Below are 14,214 nucleotides of genomic sequence, written 5' to 3' on the forward strand. Positions count from 1 at the left end.
GGCAATTTGAAAATATTTATAACATTGTTGTTTCAAAAACAAATTTCCTCAAACAAAGCAAAACTCACATTTCTTACCCATGCCAAGTTTAACGTTCTGAGACAAAGCTGTTTTGGAGTTTTCCGCTGGGGGAAAAAGGCTTCTAAAATTTTTTGTTGAACGAAAAATAGTTCTCCCTTCCCTTTTGGGTACTCTTAAAGGGGTGGAATAAATTTCCCTCCAAGTTTCAACAGAACTCACCTCTGGCGGAGATAAGCATTAGAAATTGAAGGTCTGTGAAAAATCATTTCAGAGAAAGTAACAAGGAACTAAGAACTATGGGTTTAAAGAATGTAATGGTCATCTCAACGCTCAGAGCAGCTTGGCTCGTTACTATGTAAAACAAAAAATCCTCATACAAACAGGATATATCATGTCATGTATAGATAAGGTAACATATAGGCAAACCAACCATTTACCCAGCTAGAGAAGTTATGTTTTTCTTTTGCTAACTAAAATCTGAACTCTCCAAAACTGAAAAAGAAAAATCATCGAAAATGTAGGAGAAATCCTGTAATAATGTTATTTTAATTCCTCTGTTTTATATAGGAAGCAAGGAGAGAAGGTAATTGCCTATCCGTTGGCTAAACTGTAACTTACATAAAATAAAAATGTGATTGACTGTGATTCTCCAAGTACTCAGTGCAGCAGGAATGCCTGTGTTACCCCTGCCTGGGAATTTCTCTCTTTCTCCTCCTTGAGGATCCCCAAGTATTCCATTTCACCATCTATCACCAAGCCCTGCACGGCCCACAGATCTCACAGATCTTACTGAAATCTCCCACTTAATTCTGAAGTCTCTGAATGACTTTCAGCCCCTGCTCTACTTTCCAGGGGTGCCCAGCTGACCTCACAAAAGCTCCACAGAAACATCGTTCAGGATCTCTGATGCTTTCAAACTCAACAGAGGGTGCCAAAAAAAAAAAAAAAAAAAAAAAAAAGCCCAACGATTAAAAAAAAAGTTTATTAAAGTGAAACTAGGAGTGGAGATTTGAAGAAGTTGCTTCTACTTTTATTTCCCTCTGAACTCAGCACAGGTGTTTCCTAACTCCCACTGCCCTGCATGCTGATGAAGGGAGGGTTAAGTGAAGGTGAGGAGTGGGCCAAGGGCTGACCAGGAGGCATTTCAGATTTCTAGCCTCCTGTGTTAATGGATGTGTTTAAAAATGGACCCCCCAAAAAGCCTAGAATGAGGCTTCTTTTTGGCAAATGATTAAACCAGTATACTGAAATAATTAAAGCTTTGTCCTTAAAAAAAGCATCAGATCAACAGAACAAAAACAAAGATAAAAATTGCACACACATATGCATGCGCGCACACACACACTCTCTCTCACACACAGATACACAAGACTAGCGGGTGAGGGGAGAAGGAAATTAAATAAAAGAAAACAAACAGAGTCCTAACAGGCCATTCTCCGAAAAGGAATCTAAATAAAAAGTCATATGATATCTGATAGTGCAGGACACGTCGCCAAGAACTGGAGCGGATTGCCTACAGGAAGAAAGGGCCAGTGTATTCCAGCTCAAAGAGCTTTTCTTTCCTCCTCCTCTATTTTTTTTCCCTTTTCTCCTCGACTGTGAATGTGTTACTCTCAGGTCAGATCCACGAAGAATCCCAGAATGACAGCTATCACCTTTCACTGTAGTCTTGGCGGCACAACTAGCTGATAGGAGCTGCCTGAGTTGGGATCAAGAGGGGCTAGAGCAGCTCTCAGTAACAGCCTCTTACCCAACCCTTCTGCCCCTTTCACAGACCCCCATGGTCATACTGAAAAAAAAAGAAAAAAGAGAGAGAGAGAGAGAGAGAGAACACACACACACACACACACACACACACACAGCAAAAGCAAAAAAACCCCAAACAAAACAAAAACCAAAACTGTAAGCACAACAGCCCACAGCAACAAAAGAGTTCAGGGGAAAAAAAAAAAATCAGAAACAAGCCAAATGGAGTTGGGGTGGGGGGGGAGCTCTTGCCTTCAATATAAAACTTTTTAAAGACCAAGTTGCTTTCTCCTATTTTGATGACTTTCTTTTTAAAGATCCTTTTCTCTGGAAGCACTATTAGAAGCATTAAAAATCTTTACAAAAAGATAGAAAAGTCTGGAGGCAATACAAGAATTTTCCCGAAGAAAACACAACTATAAGAAGGGAGCTACCCTAAAAAATTTTGGATTTGTCAAAAGTTCCCCTAAATCTAATGTCTTTCAGAGAGTTCAAGTGGCCACCTAGCTCTTGTTTTTTCTCGGAGGGTCATTACTGAGGCAACACATACACAGTAAGGTTTCCCGAAAAGACTCCTTGTTATCAAGTTACTTCAAACATAAGGCGCTCACACCTCCCAGCCAGAAGGGTTTACTGACTAGTAGACATCACACTCTCCCCTGATGTGTGTTACACTCTTAAGAAGCAGTTACATAAATGCATTCTAAAAATATGGAAAAATGTATATATCTATATTTTCCCCACAGCTTTTCTCCCCAGGGACAGGAATAGATTATATTTTCAGTGAATGGAAAAAAAGAAAAGAAAAGAAAGAAAAGAGTTTCTGAATCTTGAAACAACTGTTGTAGCTCATTTTCACTTAGTAAAACAGTTATCTGTACTTAGGTATTGTACCTAATACATATTTAAGCATTTTTTTCTAGTGCTTTTGCATTTTCTCCCCTCTTTCAGTTTCATGTCTATTATGTACCTTAAGAAGATTTCCAAATGACAATCAAGATACAAATGCATTAGGGGGAGAACTTTTAGAAAGAAAACATTTTCTTGAGTTTATAATTCAAGAATATTAGTATAGAGATGTAAACCCATTTATAAACGATGAGGTTGCTCAGTACGTTTTGCACATACAGTTCACAGGCTGATTTCTTTTTCCTTTTGTCGGAGCATTAATTTGAAAATGATAAGCATTCTGGAATGTTTGCTACAAACACAAATTCATGGTAAAAATATACAAGCATAGGCAAAAACATCAAGTGGCGGACACAAAGCTACATGGCAATCAGAATCGTAGAAAAATCTCTGTCCAGACCACATTTCGCTTAAACTGGTGTATCATGGACGGAGCAAGTGATCTCTCTGGGGTTTTTTGTCATTGACGTAATTAGATGGAAACCAAAATAAAATACAACTATCTGTTCCCTTTGTACCTTTTCTTAATAACTGACAAGTGACACAGGCGGTACCTTTCAAACAGATGGATGCAAGAACTTGTGAGGCTGGAGGAACTAATGCACCCCATTGGTATTTGGGGAGCCCCAATTCCTTCATTAACTTTTTACCCAAGTGGTGAAAGTGGAAGATGTTCTCGCCACTACACCGGTTATTAGCTGTACTCTCATTCTCTCCTCCACAGGATTTTGGGGACCCAGAAGGGGTAAAGAGAGAAGAGAAGATGCATCCTGAACAACTTTTATTGTGAGTAGAAAAAAATAGCATATAGAGTGAGCATAAGAACAGTTGGATGTAGAAAGATTAAAAGAGGAGAAAAGAGCAACATATCCAACTTCATTAGTCTTTTTCCTTTTTATTTTTTATGTATACATATTGGGGTGATGGGGAGAAAAGATAACTCGGTTTCTTTTGAATGTCTTTGTGTCTTTATAGAGTGAATGTTCTGTTCCTGTCTCTTTCTTTTTAGGCGAAAAACTAATAAAAATAGAAAAACATATATCAGACATTAAGCTCACTTCCCCCCCCCCTTCCCTTTGTAAAGAACTCTTTGTTCTCTAGTGAAAATGCTGAAAAATCCCCGGGCAGCTACTCCCTGAAACAAGTGCAAAACACTTAGAGGCTTTTGGGCTGGCTGGGAGCCAGGAACCCTCCCGCTGTCTGGTTAGAAGAGGAAAAAAAGAAGAGAGAGGGAGAGGGAGAGAGGGGAAGAGAGATGGGGGGGCAGAGGGAGAGAGAGAGAGGGGGAGAGAGAGAGAGAGAGAAGGGGAGAGAGAGAGAGAGAGAGAAGGGGAGAGAGAGAGAGAGAGAAAGAGAGAGAGAGAAATTGGAGCTTCCTTTAATAGACATAGGAAGCAACGTTTTTTTTTCTTTTTCTTTTTTTCAAAACTGGCGGTCAAGCGTTAAGTAACTCCCGTCCAAATCCACCTGCTAGAAATGAACTTGGGTAACCCCCCAGGGGTGCACAAAGACAGGGAAGACAGTAACATACTCCATACTCTTTCCCACCCCCCGTTGTACTGCTTCCATTCTTTCTGCTCCCATACACAAATGCCCACAGATCTCACGCCACCCCCCTTACCCCCCAACAACAAACACAGCGAAATACATGCTCCCTCAGTCTCCTTAAAAAAAAAAAAAAATAGGCTTTTCCATCTCGGTTGCGACACAGTGATAAGGGGTAGCGAACATCTCATACCTGGTGTGAATGCTAATCAGTCAGGAGTTCTCCTTTTCCCAAGACAGGGAACTGTTTCCTTCCAAATTTATTAGAACCTCCTCCACTGCCTCTTTGAAAAACCTTCTTTGTCACCCTCTCCCAAGTCCCGATACTTCTTTAAAAAAAAAATGGCTTCGGAGCTCCTTCTATTCTTGATATTGATTCTCTCTCTCTCCCCCCACCCCTCCTCCTCTCTCCTGTCTGTGTCTCTTCTGAGTGGTCTATTGATAAGTCCCTGGAGGCACTGGGTCAGCCTGCCCGTAGGAAACCAGACACAATGCACAAATCTCCGAGTGCCATTCTGCCATCAGCAAGCAGACCACGTTTAGGAGAGAGAGAGAGGAAAAAAAAACAGTAGAGCAAGAGACAGAGAGAGAGAGAGAGAGAGAGAGACCAACCGAAGGAGGGAGAGAGAGACCGAGAGAGGAAGAGAGAGGGGGGAGAGAGGGAGGGGGGGGAGAGAGAGAGAGAGGAAGAGAGAGAGAGAGACACACACACGGAAGGAGAGAGAGAGTGTGAGAAAAAGACTGATTGGAACAGGAGGGAGGGAGAGAGAGAAAGGGAGAGGGAGAGAGAGCGCGAGGGAGAGCGACACTGCCAGTCAGGTTAATCATCCCTACTTTAATTAGCTGTTCGGCTTAGACATAAAACAATTGAATTTGAATGATCTGTCAGCAGGCTCGGCTGAACCAAAGGGGAAAAGCGAATATTACAAAAAGACTGTTGGTGTGTTCTGATAAGCAATCCTGCTCGTACTGACAAATCCTCAAAGGGGGAACTATTAAAACTTATAACTAAACAAAAAGTGCAAATACAAATGGCACTAGATAGAGGTCTTTAAAAAAATGGAGTTTCTCCCTGAGTTTTATGAACGGTAGGTATTTATGCGCGGGTGCCAGCATATTAGGGTCTGCGTGTAATGTGTGAAAGTTTATTAACGATGGTCTAGGAGTGTAGCAGACAGATGCTGCAGAGAACAAGACAGGTACAGTCAGATGCCGAGTCTAGATCTTGGAGGGAGATGGATGCTGGAAGAAGAGGCACCGTGGCAAGACATCAGCACAGACAAAGTCAGTGGGCAGACAGGCAGGCAGATTTTAGGCACGGCACGATCTCGTCTAAAAAGGCAAAAGTTCTGATGTAATAATAGGTGCAAAACAATCCATCCATCCTCTCTCCCGGGAGCGCTCGAAGGTACAGTTAAAATGGATTAATCTTTGTGACAAACAGAGCTGGTAAGGCAGACTGTGGCAGACACCGAAGGCGCTTCGCAGACCCAGGGAATACCAGAGCCGGAAACAGCCACAGAGATCAATCTCCCCAACGCCCTCATTTAGCAGACGAGGAAACTGAGGCCCAGAGTCTCAGGCTAATCAATCTCAAAGGCAGTAGCAAGGTCGACCCTGGAACCCAGGGCCCCAGCGGCCCACCAGGCTGGTGCTCTTTCTGTCATCCCAGCTAACCCACAGCTTCCTTCACAGACCCTGACCCAACAGGAATGGATGTCACCCTTGTCTTTAGAATAACAAGATTCCTCCATTCTGGAGTGAGTGCACAAGCCTCCAGTTTTTAAAATGTCTAAACAGCTACGTGGAAATATTTTCTTGTCCATTTTGAATTCTAGAGATAGGGATTTAAGTTTTAATTCAGGCTCAGAGCAAAGCAGAAAAATACAGCATTGTAGAAGCCCCTGTCTCAGCAACATAGAGCTAGTTGGTCTTGCCACATTCCAAGCTCAAGGTCAGTGGGTCTGTCTACAAAGACCTCTCCCAGAGTCTGCGATTCTCACCTGCTGTGTATCACCATGTAGGAAGATGTCATTCTTTCCCACAACTCATTTTTTAAAATATAGGTACACTGTGGGTGAAAGATTGAGGCTTTCAACCTACAATGCCCTTCTAAATCACTGATGAGCTTTGCTACCTGGAAGATTAGCTGTGGGCAACTTTTCCTAGATATCTCAACTGAAACGAGCTTCTAAAATAGGAAATCTGGGGAAACTGTATTATCTGCCCACATACTCGATGGTATCTTTTTTTGAGGGGCACACGTATGATCATATTCAGTAAGGATCTCCCTGCTGACGACAGATAACGAAAGGTACTTTTTTGTTTTAAAGGGGCGAAAGAGGTGCTTATGAAGATAGCAGAGCCGTCAGATGTTCCTGCGCAGATTAAGTCTCTTGTCCTGAAACAAGAATCGTGGTGTGTATAAAAGCGAACACTCTCTCTCAGTCATACTTCTGTTGCTACTTAGGGTGGAAGAAGAAAACGGAAAGAAATGTCAGGCACCTGGGAGCCCACTGGAGGGCAAGTAAACTGAGAGACGCCTTAGCCAGAGTCATTTAGCTAATTTGCACATCAACTGCTTTAACAATGGCTGCTGTGACGTGTCTAAAACACAGGGCCCACAGTCAGTCAGTTTAGGGGGAGGAGGGACTCTTGGTTTTCACATTGGTGGGTCCTGGATCCTCCTGCATGCCTCAAAGCACCCGATAGGCAAGAACCCAGAGCAGAGCGGGGAAGTGCGCAGTAAATTCATGCTGGGTGCACCAGGTGAAAAAGGGAATGAGCTTTGGAGTGAAACAGACCTTTACAACACTGCAGAAGTCATGGCCACGCTCAGAACCTCGGTTTCCCTATCTGTAAAAGGTGATACTATTAATCCATAAGGGTTTTTTGAGCATGACATAAGCTAACATATATAAAGTCCATAGATGGTATTACATGGTAATTACTAGGGAGGCAGGCATAAAATGAGGGTGTAAATAAAGAAAACTACACACTACGGGTGTGCTGAGTGCGTTGTAGGTTCAGGACAGAAATCGTCAAGCAAAGCAAGGATCTTATATACAGATTTCGATGAGAAAGGGTTGGCAGTAGAGATTATCAAGTTTAGCATCCCAAAGTTCTAGAATTCAGACTTCAAAGATCATCTGAGGACTGTTTGATCTCTTTCTACCCAGACGTCGGTCTATTTCCCAGCTCATAATAATAACCAACATATTACCGAGTACTTGATTTGTGCTAAGCACTCTGCTAAGTACTTTACATTTCTTTCCTACTTTCGTGTCACGACGACCCTAAGATTTAGGCACTACGAAGCCTCATTTCATAGAAAAGGAAACTGAGGAATAGAAGGGTTAGGTCACGTGCTCAAGAGCTCGCTGCTAGTAGGTGTGGAGCTGGGGAGGAAATCCAGGCAATCTGACTCTGAAGCCTGTATCTTTAGCCACGACGCTGGGTGGGCACACGGTAGGCTCATCCAGTAACGATGTGTTTAATAAATGAGCAAGTGCACACAACACCAGCGTTTTGGTTTCATTAAAAACTAAGTGGAAATCTGTGCACAATCACTGGAGAGAGTCTTGTGCTCAGATTATACAATTTGTACCTGTATCTATTCGGCAGCCCGCTTCAAGTGGCAAGCCATCCTCTGAAGCCAGGGTGAGGCATGTCCCTGTGTGGTGTTGAAAATGGATGAGGTGAAGATGACTGCCTTTGGCCACCCAGGACATTTAAATATCTGACGGCATTTTCAGCACTTTGAGGGTAGTGTTAGCACACGGGTTATTAATTGGCTTAATTCCAGTTCGGATAATTACATCGTGTCTCTTTAATTTTTCCCCGACTATGCCATTCTTCATTTCCTGTCACAAATGTGCTCTTTAAAAAAGCATGGGAACACACAAAAACATATAGTTATATTTAAGGTTTGCATAGTAATATAGGGTATTCCTTTTTCTAAGTGATTACTGTATAGAGGCCACATAATAAATAAGTGAATGGGCAAAAGAACTGAAGTCACTGCAAAAATAAAGATAACTAGTTGAAGCTAATATTTGAAATAAACAGATTTTTAAACCATTTCCTTGGTGACAGGATTCCAATCATATATATTTTTTTTTTCTCAAGGGCAGATATTTCAAGAGCTGATGACCTGCTCATGATAAGCCGACTTCCTTATACTGTATCGTTTCTAGCATTAAAAAAACAACACAACAGCAAGGAAAACTGATCTTTTAAAGTAGAAAGTAACACTAGGTTCTGAATGGTATAGTATACTGAACTCAGGGGTTTTCGAGTAGTCATTAATACAGTTATCAGACCCTGACTTATTTGGCAGGTTTTTTCTTCGCCAAACATATTACTAGAATAATCTTCAAATTAGAGAAGGAAAGGACAAAGGACCCCAACTTAATAAGCTTAGGAAACTTTGACAGTCATAAACACACACAACACTTCTTTTTTTCCCCAAAGAACTCTTGGTCTTTGAAACACTGACTGTGTCCACAGGAGACCGAAGAAAATCTCCTGCAGGCATGTATTTGAATCATGTACACAAATAGTTGAATGTACCAGGGTAGAGCATGGCTTATTAGTCCTTCTCAGTGTACATGTGTATGAACAAGTCACAAAATATAGGGAGCATGGAAAGTAAGAGAATAAAGGGTTAATTTATTTACTATGCATGAGTTTCTAGAACCTTTGCTTCTTCTGCTTTTAGTTCAAAATTCCATGCATACTCTGCACATAATAATAAATGCTATAACTCAATGTATGCCATTATTTGATTTACTTTCAAGCACCTTTTCTGGTTCAGCTCTCAAAGCTTTCCTTCCTATAAACTTCCTCCAAATTATTCTTTGTGGCCCTCGGTAAATCATCATTGAAAATGGATGTTTGTGGGATGACTAATGCTGTAGAGAGATTTGTACCAAACTAGCCCTATTTTCTTTAGAGAATCACTGGTCATGTTCCATGCCCCTATCTGAGAAGGAAAATTAAAAAAAAAAAAAAAAAAAAAAAAGAATAAAATCTTAGCCCTTTGCCACCTCTTTGACCCCTGCAATGATGACAGTGCTCAGTGACTATCCTTTAGTGTGTCATTTGCCAGGGTCCAGCTTCGGCAGGTCCAGGTGTCCCCAAAGGAGGGGCGGTGTCAGCAGGAGGAATGAGAGCCACAGAGCGAGTTCTGGTCAGCAGTCAGACATCTCCATCTTTATTCTGATTTTAGAGCTTCTTACATAGGCAGTTTACTTGGGGTAGGGGGTTACATTTGTGCAAGGACATCTAAGGACTCAAGCACTCATCAGATATCTTCTCTTTGTTCAGCACATGTTATTCTAGCTAAACTATAATGGGTACAGACTGGCGCCAGGGATGGGGGACAGGGTCTTGCTTCTTGAGTAATCATGTCCCTCAGAAAGCCATGGGAGGTAGCACAAATATGTGGTTTTTGGTAACTTATTCTGGGGTCTTCAGGAAAACACAATATAGGTTAATGGAAAACAAGAAGCTATAGGGATGAACTAGATAGTAAAGAACCGTAGGAAAACAAGATATAGGTTAATGGAAAACGAGAAGCTATCTGGAGAAAGTAAGTATATAGGAGAGATGTAGGAACGAGAAGGCGTCACCTTTTCAGGAGGCAGGATGTATATCACTGGCTCGGCTGTGAAAGCCTTGGAAAACATCAACCTAGGGAGGAAACCATCTGCTGTGGTACACATCTAAAGTTCTCCATTGTCCTACGCACAGAGTAATTTACCTCCTTGGAGTTGCTCCTGCTCTTGAGCCTGAGAGATGTTTGCGGCAAATTAGCAAGGGGCTCTTTGTCTGAGAGAGATACAGTGGTCAGAGGAAAACGCAAGAGACTATCAGACCATGCTTATCTGCGGGGCTGTCCGGCCCTCGGCAGGATTAGGCCTGCATCAGTTCAAACCTTAACCTAGTGGGGCAGTGCCCTCGACCAGGCCTCATGGCTCCCAACAGTCATTCATGCCCTGAGACTGAGATCTCTGGGACAAGGTCTTTACCCTCTGTTTGATATTTAATGTATTGCTCAGGATCGTACCTGCCCATGGTGGTAGACGGTATCTCAAAGGAGCTAGCAGCAACGACTGTCCTTAGTTCCTCATGTGAAATTCTAGTGTATTCCTTCGGTGCTTCACGTGTCCAATATGTACAAGACTGGTGATTTGATGCTTAGACTAAAGTAATACTACTGGATAGGATATTTAAGAATTAACTAGCAAAATCACTTGTATTGGTGATTCTTCTAGCTTTGCCATGATTTTTATAGCTTGAGGTCCTCAGACAGCACATTCTAAATCCAAAATTTAAGTGAATTTTGAATTCAAAAGAAAAGTGAACAAGATTTATTCTGAATATTAGAGATGGTAAGCAAGCTCTTGCCTTTACATTGAAATATCATCTAGAAACAGGTGGCTAGGCTTAAGGAAGCACAGAATCTCAGACATGGGAAGCATTCAGGAGATTCTCTGGTTCTGTCAGTTTACAGAGAAGAGCTGAAACACCCTCCACCCCCGAACATTTTGTCAGAGGAGCTTAAGGTCACACAACTTGGTGGAAACAAAGCCAGTATGGGAACACGGTTCTTCTGTTTCCTGGTATCATGCACTCTTCTTTGTTAAAGAACCTCTTAAATACTCATGCCGAGAAAGAAGTACCAGATTCTTAATGTAGCCCGAGAAACACATCACAAAGGGACAACGGTAGCCTGAATAATGACCCCACAAAAAAATATCCATGTCCTGACACCCAGAAACTATGAATGTTACCTTGTATGGCAAAGGGATGTGGTTAAACTAAGGGTACTTAAATGGGGAGATTATCCTGTATTATCTAGGTAGGCTCTAAATGTAATCACAGGGCCTCATATAAGAGAGGGGCAGGAGGATGAGAGCTAGTTGTAGGAGATACGATTACGGAGACAATAGGCTGGAGTTATTTGTGAAAGGGGTCAGAAGGCAAGGAGTACAGATGGCCTCCAGAAGCTAGAAAAGGCAAGCTACTTCTTTTTTATATTTTAATATGTATATTTAGCAGATGATAAAGATATATAGATATTTTTCTTTACATATTTAGCAGATGTATTACCTTGTTGACTCAAAATGAGCCGGCGATATAGGGACTTCTCAACGGTCTCCAGAAAAATATTGACTAGGATAGGTCAAGAATGGTTCTCTCTCTCTTGCCATTAAGAACATCCTTCTAGGCTGACATGGAGAAATCCCTCTAAAGATTGTTGATTAATGGATCAGCTGTCTACAGATCCATCTAGTCACATTTCCACATGTCCAGTCTCTTAGCAGCTCTTCATTGCTGGGTTGGCAATCATACCTTCAAGTTAACCAATGACAGTAGGTTCTACTAGTTAGAAGCAAACTGAAGGGTTTTGCTCTCCAATTCTTCAGTATTCTATACAGTGAGGTGCCCTTTTGCCAGCCCCTCTTCCCGCATTTATTCTGTTCTTTCACAGCGGAAGTCAGAAATAGAGAAAAGAATGAGGCATGAGGCAGCATCACACAAAATAGACTTTCTCCTTATGAGACTAAGTTGCCTTAATGTATCATTGCCATTCAGTCACAGCATATAATCTGTAGAGCAGTGCTCCTAAAACAGTGCTCCTTGGCAACATCAGCACTGCCCAGAAAATTGTTGGAGAAATAAATTCTTGGGCTCTACTGCAGACCTAGCGAATCACACATTCAGAGGTGGATACGTCAGAGTCCATGTTTTAAAATCCCTCTAGGTAATTTTAAAGCCTGGCTGAGAACCCCTGTCATAAGGCAAATCAATGAGCCTTGGCAAGCCTGGTGAAAAACATGGGCTATGAGTGAGGTCACCTGCTCACCTGGATATAACTGTGGCTCTGTCACCAGCGATGTGCCCACAGATCATGTTCTCAGTCTTTTTATCTCCTCATCTATAAAATGGGAATGATCATGTTGATACTACTACTACTACTACTACTACTAGGTCCCCCTGTCCATGCATAAAGCTAATGTAAGACTTAAAAAGATCATGAATATGAAAACATGTTATAACTGCAGGGCTATCATTATGGAAGAAACATTCGTTTTGATCATGAGTGTCCTAAGACCAAGGTGTTAGGGATATTGCCTTGCTTGTTTGCATTAGCTGGGGCTCAGAAGTAATAATACTAAAAATTCAAAAGCTCAAGATGCCAGGTCTAATTCTGCAAGCCAAAATGAAGGCTGGATCTGTAGACTTGTAGCGGATGCAGCACTGAACGGAGGAGCCACTGATGTTATTAGTCTCTGGAACTAAGTGCTGAATTTCTTGACTTGAAACTCCACCTTTCTATTCATCAGGTAGCAAAATTTAGTGACAGCTCTGAATTCTATATTGCCAATGAAGGCTGTGGCTTCTGGGATTCAGAGCCACACTTCTTTATCAATTCCCAGTGACATCCAGTTTTAGTAAAGTGGCCCCAGATCTCCATCATTTCCATACCATATTTTCAAATAAGTAAGACGCGCCAGGAAGCCAGTTCAAAGACAACTGATTTTATTCACAAAGTTTTCAATAGAAAAGACATAAATTTTGACAGGTGGGAGGAATATCTAGATTAGGATTAAAACTTTTTTCAGGGATGACTGGGTGGCAGTCAGTTAAGTGTCTCCCTTCGGCTCAGGTCATGATCCTGGGGTTCTGGGATCAAGCTCTGGGTCAGACTCCCTGCTGAGCGGAGAGCCCACTTCTCCCTCGCCCTCTGCTATTCTCCCTGCGTGTGCTCTTTTCTGTCTCTCTCTAATAAATAAAAAGAAAATCTTTAAAAAAAAGGAAACTTTTAAAGATATCAAATCCTAAGCTCCTAGGGGGTTGGAAAAAAACTCTGACACAACTAGAGCAGACAAAGCCATGATTTTCATGGAAAATCATCAGGATTTTATCCAATCAATAAGTATGAAAATTCTCAGAATTTACCAAGGACTCTATATGAGTGGAGGGAAAAGCACTTTTTAAAAGACAGCTAACCATGCTTTTTCCCTCTCACATGAAATCATAGCAAGTATGCCTTTTGGCCTGAAGGCTCTTCCATTCTCTGAAGATTTAAGTCAACAGGTGGCACTTTGGCTATTCCGCGTACCTTGCAGGATAGTTGTGGTGGGCAAAGACTCCTTGTCTGGTTTGGTGTTTCCTCTGAGCCAGTCACAATGTGAGCATCAGAAGCAGCTGTACCTTTTAAGAGCTCTGTGTCCTAAGGAAGTCACCTGTCCTTTTAAACTTCACAGATTTTCCATTTGTAAAATGTAGATAATATGTGCCTTGCCAATCTCACAAGTTGTTGAGATCACACACTGAGGATCACAGGATGATGTATCTAGAATGCTTTGTAACCTAAGGATCCCGTTTGCTTGGCATCACTGATGTTAGTATTATTTACACTTCAGCAGAAGAGTAAAGGTAGGTACAGAAATGTTCGCATGGTCGTTTGCATACTTTTAGACATGTAAGTCACGCGTATCTCCATGGTTTTACCCCAGAACTTACATGAATCTTTTTGTCAGTTATGAGTAAAGTGGTAACTAATGACGTTATTTCCTTTAAGCCCTTGTATGATCTCTGGGTTGATTATGATCACTTATACATTAAATAGAAACTGCTACAGAATTTATTATGGTTGTGTTCTGGCCAACTCTACTTTGAACATATTCCCTGAGTAAGAACAAATTCAGTATTATAAAACTGAAGAAAGCATTTCATCCAAAGCTGGTATCTCTTCAAAGGCCATTCCTTGGTTACTTTAACACCAAATGTCTACTTAGAAATAGCTTGTAGTTCAATGAGCATTCCTGAAGGAAAATTTGTAATAAAGCTACCAGCTACAGGGACATGTGTTTTGTCACAATGCAAATGTGAATTTCCAAATTGTCCAAACTTTGTTTAAACGAATCTGTGATTCACATTTGGATGAAGATCTTATGGACTGCTGCCATTTTGGTGGCT

At 41.6% G+C, this 14,214-nt stretch overlaps 1 protein-coding gene across 10 annotated transcripts in view; it reads right to left on the reverse strand.

The window, feature by feature from the left end:
- ZBTB20 (zinc finger and BTB domain containing 20) overlaps positions 1-14,214 on the reverse strand; it is a 782,602-nt gene that overhangs the window by 111,904 nt on the left and 656,484 nt on the right. The window contains exon 1 of one of the 10 annotated variants that reach the window (XM_044251426.1): positions 4,415-4,760. The exons of 8 other annotated variants lie outside the window; for them this stretch is intronic. The gene's annotated coding sequence lies outside the window, so the exon portion shown is untranslated. Of the gene's footprint in view, positions 1-639; positions 1,867-4,414; positions 4,761-14,214 lie in introns of those variants that run through there. One more of the 10 variants, XM_044251428.1, reaches the window with a different exon arrangement.

Source organism: Neovison vison, chromosome 6 (genome assembly GCF_020171115.1).
Source record: "Neovison vison isolate M4711 chromosome 6, ASM_NN_V1, whole genome shotgun sequence".
Lineage (NCBI taxonomy): Eukaryota > Metazoa > Chordata > Mammalia > Carnivora > Mustelidae > Neogale > Neogale vison.